The sequence below is a fragment of the Ictalurus furcatus genome, chromosome 21 (genome assembly GCF_023375685.1).
Source record: "Ictalurus furcatus strain D&B chromosome 21, Billie_1.0, whole genome shotgun sequence".
Classification (NCBI taxonomy): domain Eukaryota; kingdom Metazoa; phylum Chordata; class Actinopteri; order Siluriformes; family Ictaluridae; genus Ictalurus; species Ictalurus furcatus.
Genome location: NC_071275.1, coordinates 536,050 through 546,583, shown reverse-complemented (window position 1 = coordinate 546,583; position 10,534 = coordinate 536,050).

Below are 10,534 nucleotides of genomic sequence, written 5' to 3'. Positions count from 1 at the left end.
GTGCTCTACTAAGTACTAAGGATGCTTACCATGAAGGGGTTGAATAATTTTGAAACTGGATAAATCATTATAAATTGTATTTTCAGTTGACTTTTGGGAAACCACTTGAAGCATTTATTGTGTTGAACTATTTCAATTGCTTTTGTTTGATTTGTTCATTGCAAACAGCTGAAAGTCTGTACATTTTGACAATAAACCTGATGTGCAGTGGGGGTTGAATAATTTTGATTGCTGTATTCTAACATAATGTCCAGGTCCTCTGGCAGAAAAACAGCCTCAAAACATTAAAGAGCCACCTCCATATTTAACCGTGGGCATGAGGTACTTTTCCGTATGGCTACCTCTCTGTGTGCACCAAAACCACCTCTGGTGTTTATTACCAAAAAGCTCTATTTTGGTTTCATTTGACCATAGAACCTGATCCCATTTGAAGTTCCAGTAGTGTCTGGCAAACTGAAGACGCTTGAGTTTGTTTTTGGATGAGAGTAGAGGCTTTTTTCTTGAAACCCTTCCTAACAACTTATGGTGATGCATCTGACTTTGGATTATAGTTTTTGAGACTTTCTGACCCCAACACAACAAACTTCTGCAATTCTCCAGCTTGGAGATTTTTTGGTCACTCGAATCATCTTCACAGTGTATTGAAAAAATATAGACACACATCCTCTTCCAGGATGATTCATAACATTTCTGGTTGACTGTAAATTCGTAATTATTGCCCTGATGGTGGAAATGGGCATTTTCAATGCTTTTGCTATTTTCTTACAGCCACTTCACATTTTTATGAAGCTCAACAACCTTTTGCCGCACATCACAGCTATATTCCTTGATCTTACCCATTGTTATGAATAAATAAGGGAATCTGGCCTGTGTGTGACCTCATATTTTCAATTTCCTGTTCCTAGTCACCCAGGTGTACTAAAATGTTAAAATATCAATGGGAATATACTTAATATATTTTTCTCATATGAATTCATAGGTGTGCCAATAATTGTTGCACACAAAGTTTTTTTTGGGTAATCTGTTGTGTTTGCAATTGTTTGATATCCAAGAGAGCAGAGTATTTTTGTGATTTTGTTTTTTAAACAAAAGATCAAAAGGTTAAACAATAAAGACAATTTTTCACAGCCTTCTTTGCTCATATTTACCAAGGGTGCCAATATCAGTGGAGGGAACTGTAAATCCGACAGACATCAAACCACTTGTTCTTGAGGTATCACGCTAACTAGAATCTCAGCTGGGCAGACATGTATGAAAGAAGCTAGGCACATACATATTAGGGCCAGATACTGTACATTGATAACCTTGAAATTATGATAAATAAGGTGTTGGAAAGCTTACCTAACATCATCAGATAGCTAACTAGCTAATAACCAGCCTATTTCTAAAAAGACTGATTAGCTAGTCAGGTTACTTGTTTTCTGACTACTTACAGCAACAAGAACTTGGTTGCATCATAATTTACTGTTAGTTATCATTACTTACATTTACTCAGGTTTAGTATCTGATATTAGCTAATATCAGATTTTAGATATCTTGGCTATCACCATCTATACCAGCTATAGCCAGGGAGGACAATTTAGCAGTTAGAATAATGGAATATAAATAGCTTGCTAAACACCCACACACTTGCTTAGCATTAATGTAGCGAACCTTGCATTTCAAACGATTCCTCAGGTCAGGACCCAGCTGTACCTAAAACTAATAGACCAGGATCTTTTGAGGACAAAAATTTACACATTCTGGAAAAGACTTTATCTAACGTTGCTGAAAAATCCTGTTTGGTCTGAGAATCTACTAGCTAACAAGACAGTTTGAGCTGGTCAAACTTGAAGATATTTTGCCAGCTGGTCAGTGCTTTTAGAACGGTTTCTGAAGAAAGACAAGTTGTTTTTAAGAAAATAACACAATAAGGCAGTTAGAAAATTCCTAACTTTTTTTTTTTTGGTTATGTCAACTGGTCCCGACATATTTCTACTATCATTTTCACTGTGTTTTTGGTTTTTAATATTAACTTCATTATTTAATTGGCCTTGAAGCACAAAGATAACTGTAATCTTGCCAATATTCTTTAAATTAAATTTATGGTAAACAATTAAATAGGTTACATTCCAGAAAAATAAAAGCAAGCTTCCTATTAAAGTTTTTTATTATTATTATTCCTATTATTATAATTAAAATGGATTCAAATCCTTTTAGGAGTAAACAAAGAACAATCCAGAAATAAAGGTAAAAATTCCCAATCCTTGGAATAATTTTTTGGTCGTTCACTCCACACACTGGGTTCTTCACATGACCCTGCAGTGTGTGTCAAAGATGTTGTGTTGCATACTTTATCCATCACAAGGGTATTGAAAGGCCCAAATTGTGAGTAGAGCTTTGAACCAGCATTTTGCACTGTGTGTACTGTGTAATAAATGAGACATCATCACAATCATATCATAATGAAGTCTCCAAAGGGGAGGAGCTCTTCAGTGGAATTTATTAAATTGGCGCAAAAGTTAATCTGGAGACTGGAGTAAAAATGTAGGAATCTTCATCCAAAACACACGTTTATAAAACTAAATCTGCGTGTACATTCAACAAAGAATGACTTAATGAGAGAAGCTGCAGTGTTTTCACACAGAATGGAAAGAAGGGTGGAATGAGACGTGGGCAAAATCTGAATCGAGCTTACGTGCCATCTCTGAACAGCAGGAGACTATACCGAGCATCGGCAGCGAGGTGTAATCATTCCGTAATTCCCGAAGAGGAACCCAAGGGTCCCGTAACGCAGCAGGACATGGAGCAGGTGTTTACACTGGCGTGATCTGTGAAGCCTTGATCACATAACCCTGACCATTTTAAAATGGCATCGCGATTATATTAACGGAGGAAACGCATCATAACGCTGACATCAATGGCGGTGAAAATCGCAGCAAGCTTCCACAAACACGCATCAACTCATCGCTCCGTCCTGCAGAACCTCTCTCTCTCTCTCTCTGCATCACTATCGCGATAAATCCTCCATCTTCTTCCTCTGATTCTCCCCGTTAACGCGTCCCAAAAGTGCAATTAGGCTTTCATCAGGCCGACTAACATGACAAACAGGGACACATCAACGCTTCCAGGATCCTCAGTCGTAAACAGCAAAAATAATCATTCGCATTCAGATTAGAATCAGGTCGGAAACAGTACTGCCGGTGAGAGTGTTAAAATACTAATACAGGGGCGTGGCCAGACTATCACAAGGGGTGGGGCTACGTATGACCTAAAACATCAGATTTTCACAAAAGTCCTAAAAGTAGATAAAGAGACCCCAATTAAACAAATGAGACAAAAATATTATTGGGAAAAATGGTCCAATATTGCATATCTGTGAGTGTCAATAGTATGTGAAGCTTTGCTTTGCTATATGAACCTTTTTGTGCAAATAAACATTTCTGGTAACTCTTGATCAGTCCTAGACATTTTAGCCCATTCCTCAGTACAGAACAGCTTCAGCTCTGGGATGTTGGTGGATTTCCTCACATGAACTGCTTGCTTCAGGTCCTTCCACAACATTTCTACAGGATTAAAGTCAGAACTTTGACTTGGCCATTCCAAAACATTCACTTTATTCTTCTTTAACCATTTTTGGTAGATGACTTGTGTACTTAGGTTCATGCAGTACAATGGACAACAATAATACACTATTAACCCGATTAAGACAATACTCTGATTAAGAAACTAGCATGTAAACAGCAATTTTTAATTACCTTAATCCGATTAAGGTCATACTCGAAGTAAACATAAATGGAATTAAGACGTGTGGAGTATTACTGTTTTAGACGCATTATCGAGGTGTAGGAGACATGTACACACCTTAATCACACTATTAACATCGTGTGAGAGTTTTCACCGCATTTTGCGACAGGACACGACCATACACGGCAGTGCTCAACCGTTCAGACAAGAGAGCACGGCTGCATCTGAAACCACGTACTTACCTACTATAGGCCTGTAGTAGGCGAAATACATGTATCTCGGCTATTATATAGACGGTAAGTACGCGGTTTGGGACGCAGCCCACGGCTTCCAACAGTCGTCTATTTGCACATACAGCACGACAAATAATTAACCGCACTTGAAGCGTTTCTAAAAATTAAAAATAAAAACACCCAAAACTGTATACGGTACCATAACGAGACCAACTGTATGTTGATATGTGAAATTCTGGAGGGAACGTCAGACGGCGTGGCACGGTGATGTAATGACGTGTGCTGTTAATCGATCTATGTTCTATAACATGTAAAACGGGTACATGACAGGAGTATTCTAAAAGCGACTCATGTAAACACCTTAATCACAATATTGTCTTATTCAGAGTAAGGTCAATAATTAGATTATTGCTGTCCATGTAAAAGTAGTTAGTGTCTTGCTGCATGACCCACTTTCTTTTGAGATTCAGACCACAGACAGATGTCCTGACATTTTCCTTTAGAATTTGCTGACATAATTCAGACTTCATTGTTCCATCAATGATAGCAAGATGTACAGGCCCAAACCATGATGCTACCACAACCATGATTCACAGATGGAATAAGGTTCTTATGCTGGAATGTAGTGTTTTCCTTTCTCCAAACATAACGCTTCTTATTTAAACCAAAAAGTTCTATTTTGGTCTCATCCATACACAAAACATTTTCCCAATAGTCTTCTGGCTTTTCTACAAGATCTTTGAACTGCAGATGGGCAGCAATGATCTTTTCGGAAAGCAGAGGCTTTCTCCTTGCAACCCCACCATGCACACCATTGTTGTTCAGTGTTCTCCTGATAGTGGACTCATGAACATTAACATTAAAGAGGACCTATTATGCCCTTTTTACAAGATGTAATAAGTCTCAGGTGTCCCCATAATGTGTCTGTGAAGTTTCAGCTCAAAATACCCCACAGATCATTTATTATACCATGCTGTAAATGCCCCTTTTTGGGTGGAAGCAAAAACACGCTGCCTTGCTTCGGATATGGCCAGTGCTTCGGCTATGGAAACAACAAAGGCGGGTTAAAGAACCGATATACAGCACAGAATTTATTCCCAGATTACATGTGATGAGATATGAGTCATTCCATTACATATGACAGGCCTTTTTAGATATTACTGGGGTGTTTTTGTATTTCATTAGTTCATTCAGTAATTAGGAAGCAAGGATCCTTATTACTAAATTGCACTTATGAATATGATATTTTAATTCAATTCAATTCAATTTTATTTGTATAGCACTTTTTACAATGGACATTGTCTCAAAGCAGTTTACTGAAATATATAAACACGATATACAGATTTTAAATGTGCAAATTTATCCATATTGAGCAAGCTGGTGGCGACAGTGGCAAGGAAAAACTCCCTAATATGTTAAGAGGAAGAAACCTTGAGAGGTTCATCTGGGTAAGATATTTATCATGAATTAATTAATGAAATGAATTAATAAATTAAATTACCACATTTAATCAAGGAATTCATAATACATCAGCCTTTGATTTTATGTGAGTGCAGTAGGTAGGATTTATCACATTTGTCAAGATTAATTTGCTAACACATACAGGTGTTCAATAAGATTTGAATTTTTTTTTTACTCTTCGAGCCCACCCCCCACCCCTCTTTCCCACCCATGTACACAAAGCTCCACTTCCAAAACCTACGGTGGTTAGCATTAGGAAGGACTGTCATGTAATCGCTTTCAAACACACTCAGACTTTCAGCTGCTTGAAATCTGAGTTATATGTTTATAAACCCAAAAAGCATAAAGATCTTCAAAATGCAATATTTATTCTGATTTTATTTATTGTTGTTTTGAGAAATGTCAGGAAATTTATATGATAATTATCTGGCTGTGCTGGGAGCTTACTGGTTTCAGACTGAGATGTGAGTGGAGTAAAGGGGCAATATGTCTATAAAATGACTGACACAAAGCCCATCCAAACACAAGCAAGCTCTCTGGCTTGTAACAGTTTTGTTTTCCAAATGGATTTTCTCAGCCACATAATACACTTGTGCTCAAGTGATGGTTTAAACCATCTTTTTTTTTTATCATTCTGTATTGTTTTTCCCACGTTATTTGAACTAGTAAGAAATAAGAAAAAATTTTGGACTTTTAACAACAGCAGTTAGAATATGGCACATATTCTAACTGTATACTTTTCTACCAACAATCTACATCCTTGCTCTTATTCCCTCCATTTGTGTACTTGTTTCCAGTGAAAATAAAACTTTTGAAGAGTATGTAAACTTAGTAGTAGACCTGTTTCCCTCCTCCCTTTTCTTTCCAAAACTCTTGAAAGAGCCGTTTTTAATCAACTCTCCAATTTTCTCACACAGAACAACCTCCTGGACACCAAGCAGTCTGGCTTCAAGAGCAACCACTCCACGGAGACTGCTCTGCTTTCCGTCACTGAAGCCTTACGACTAGCAAGAGCAACCTCTAGATCATCTGTCCTCATCCTACTTGACCTCTCTGCTGCTTTCGACACTGTGAACCATCAGATCCTCCTGTCAACTCTCTCCAGCCTGGGCATCACTGGAACGGTTCTGCGCTGGGTGGAATCCTATCTCTCTGACAGATCCTTCAAGGTATCATGGAGGGGAGGTATTTCTGAAACTCAGCAACTCACAACTGGCATTCCACAGGGGTAAGTTCTGGGTCCACTCCTCTTTTCTATCTACACTACATCTCTAGGGCAGGTGATTGAGTCTCATGGCTTCTCATATCATTGCTATGCTGATGACACCCAGCTCCATTTGTCCTTCCAGCCTGACGATCCATCCGTCTCTGCACGCATCTCTGCTTGCCTTTCGGACGTCTCGGTCTGGATGAAGGAAAACCATCTTAAGCTTAACCTGGCAAAATCTGAGCTTCTCGTGATCCCAGCCTGTCCCTCAATCAACCACAACCTCACTGTACAGCTTGGCTCACTCACACTCATGCCAACCAGGACAGCCAGGAACCTTGGGGTGATTCTTGATGACGGCTTGACCTTTACAGACCATATCTCAGCAACTGCAAGGTCCTGTAGGTTCATCCTTTACAACATCAAGAAAATCCGACCCTACATCACCAAACAGGCTACACAGATACTAGTCCAGGCTCTTGTTATCTCTAAACTGGACTACTGCAACTCACTGCTTTCAGGCCTCCCAGCCAGCTCCATCAAACCCCTTGAGATGATTCAGAATGCTGCAGCACGCCTCGTCTTCAACCAGCCCAAGAGAACCCATGTCACACCCCTCTTCATCTCCCTCCACTGGCTTCCTGTAGCTGCCCGCATCAAGTTCAAGGCCTTGATGCTCACCTACCAGACCTTGTCAGGAACAGAACCCTCCTACCTCAAATCTCTCCTGAAGGCCTACGTTCCCTCTCGCAATCTGCGATCGATTAGCGACCGACGTTTAGCAGTTCCAACTCAGCGTGGCACAAGGTCCCTTTCCAGAACCTTCACACTAACTGTTCCTCAGTGGTGGAATGCACTGCCAATCTCAATCCGGACCGCAGAATCTCTCACCATCTTCAAAAAACAGCTAAAGACCCATCTCTTCCATGAACACCTAACCAACTCATAATAAAAAAAAATTTAAAAATTTAAAAATCGCACTTACACCTCTACTCTGCACTTTGCTTCTTCTGGAATTCAATTAATGGATCTTGTATGGTAGCACTTCTTGTATTGTTCTCTGCTTGATATATCGCTTTGCTTGTATCTTTCTCATTTGTAAGTCGCTTTGGATAAAAGCGTCTGCTAAGTGAATAAATGTAAATGTGTAAATGTAAATGTAAACTTTTCGGAATATGATATACAGTGCTGTGAAAAAGCACAAAAACAGAAGAAATCAGCATGGGGCAAATACTTTTTTCCTCATCACTGTATATTGTAGGGATATTTTAGGCATACAAATTAGTGACAAGAAGGATTAGATTTGTTGACAGTGGAGTTGATTGTCGATGTTGTTAGTGTTGAGCTCTACCTGCAGTGATAAGGAAAAAAATTAACAAATAAAGAACATGACCTACAACAAAAATAAAGACATAAAACCAACTGTCCGCTCAATAGCCTCCAGGTTAAATTCTAAAATAACTCAAACACATAAAAATGTAATTGACCTTCATGTTGTCTGTGGTTTTAACAAATTTATAATTTTTCATCAAGATTCATGGTCCAGCTGCATGATAATTATATTTTAGGTGTTTTTTGCGTCCTACTAAACCAGAAGTGGCCAACCTTCCGAAATTCCTCCAAGCGCACAGCAACTACTCATCCAGGAAGTCACAAAAGCACCAAGGACAACATCAAAGGACCTACAGGTCTCTCTTGCATCAATAAAGGTCACTGTTCATGACTCCACTATCAGAAAGACACTGGGCAAAAATGGCATCCATGGAAGAGTGGCGAGGTGAAATCCACTTTTAACCCAGAAGAACATTAAGACTCATCTGAATTTTGCCAAAACACACCTTGATGATCCTCAAGCCTTTTGCGAGAATGTTCTGTGTACTGATGAGTAGAAATGAAAAAAATAAACAAATAAAGTTTATAAAGAACTGTTTGGAAGACAGGGGTCCCATTACATCAACCATTTCCATAGGCAGCATTTGCAGGGGGATGTAAACCTTTGAACAGGATGATCGGTGTAACTTGTTAGTATTTTGTCTTCTGGGAGACATGTAACTATCTTATTTAACGTCTGAAGGGCAGTACTAAATGAAAAAAAAGCTCTTTAAACAAAATAATAACAATTTACCCCAATCATCTTGTTTAAAAGTTTACATCCCCCTGGCTCTTAATGTATCGTATTACCTTCTTGAGACTCAGTGAATATTTGCACCTTATGTAATAGTTGTGTACGAGTCTCTCAGTAGTCCTCAGTGTGAAAAGATGGATCTCAACATCATATAGACACTGCTGGAAAGGGGTCAAATATGCAGAAGATGCTGGAAAAGCAAAGATTGTGCAGGACCTGGAGGATTTTTCTGAAGAACAGTGGGCAGTTGAACAACTATCCCAAAACAAAAAACAGCCGTGAATCATCCACGTAATGACACACAGTATTAAGAATCAAGCGTGTGTAAACTTTTGAACGGGGTAAGTTTTATAAATTCATCTATAATCTTGTCTTGTGGATTATATATAAACATCTGTTCTGTGAAGTAGCTTAGTCAGGTCAGGACTAAATAAAAAAACAACATTTCTATGATCAATCTTATTTTGTTAACAATATTAAGATTTAGCAGATTCTGCAAGGGGTGTGTAAACTTTTGGGCACAACTCTATATATATATATACAGTGCATCCGGAAAGTATTCACAGTGCTTCACTTTTTCCACGTTTTGTTATGTTACAGTCTTATTCCAAAATGGATTAAATTAATTATTTTCCTCAAAATTCTACAAACAATACCCCATAATGACAACGTGAAAGAAGTTTGTTTGAAAACTTTGCAAATTTATTAAAAATAAAAAGACAAAAAAGCACGGAATCAGAGGAAAAAAGAAATGTGTTTTTATGATTCATGGTTCAAAAGTTATTAACATCATCAGGAGTGCAATTTTGGACAGTTGGTGGCGCAAGAGCAGTGGTTCTCAGCCAGATCGGAAGGGGGGCACAAATTGTTTTCAAGAAAAAAACACAGACAGGTCATCATCACACCGGGTACTCTGTGTATTTTGTTGCTTTTCAAATAGAATGTGCATAAATGAAAAACCCCATGAAAAACTCTGCCGCCAGGATCCTGAATGGGACCAGGAAATACAATCATATTACTCCTGTTCTGGAGTCCTTGCACTGGCTCTCAGTCAGGTTCCATGCCGATTTTAAAATTATGATGTTGACATACAAGTCATTACATGGTTTGGCTCCTCATTACTTATCTGCTTTATTAATTCCTTACATCCCAAATTGCAGACTGCGCTCCTCACAGTGTAATTTGTTAACTGTTCCACAAACCCACTTAAAATCTATGGGTGATGGGGCTTTTTCTGTCTCTGCTCCTTCACTTTGGAACTCTCATCCTCTTGAACTTAGGGAAGCTCAGACCTTTGACATTTTTAAAGCTCAACCCAAGACATACTTTTTTTAAACTTGCATTTGGCTGCTGATGTCTACTTTTATTATTATTATTATTATTATTATTATTATTACTGTTGTTATTCTTATTAACTTATATATACATATATATATATATATATATATATATATATATATATATATTCTGTGTACTGCTTATTTTGTATACAGTACTTTGAGAAGCTGCTTTTAAAGGCGCTCTGTAAAATAAAGTTTATTATTATTATTATTATTTAGCCAGTGTCCTTGAAGAGATGATTAAGCTTAAATTCTTTGGAGAAGCCAAGAAGGCAGTCTGTCTGAAGAGACATGAAGTAGCACAGCCAGCACATCCCATTGTCTGTGTTGGTGGCATTAGTTGACTCTCAGAAGCAGATCACCCTGTCTATACACCAGCCCATCTTCAGTCAGCTTGGAAGAGCCACGGGCATTTTACAATTCCACTGCCGGAACTTGGCAC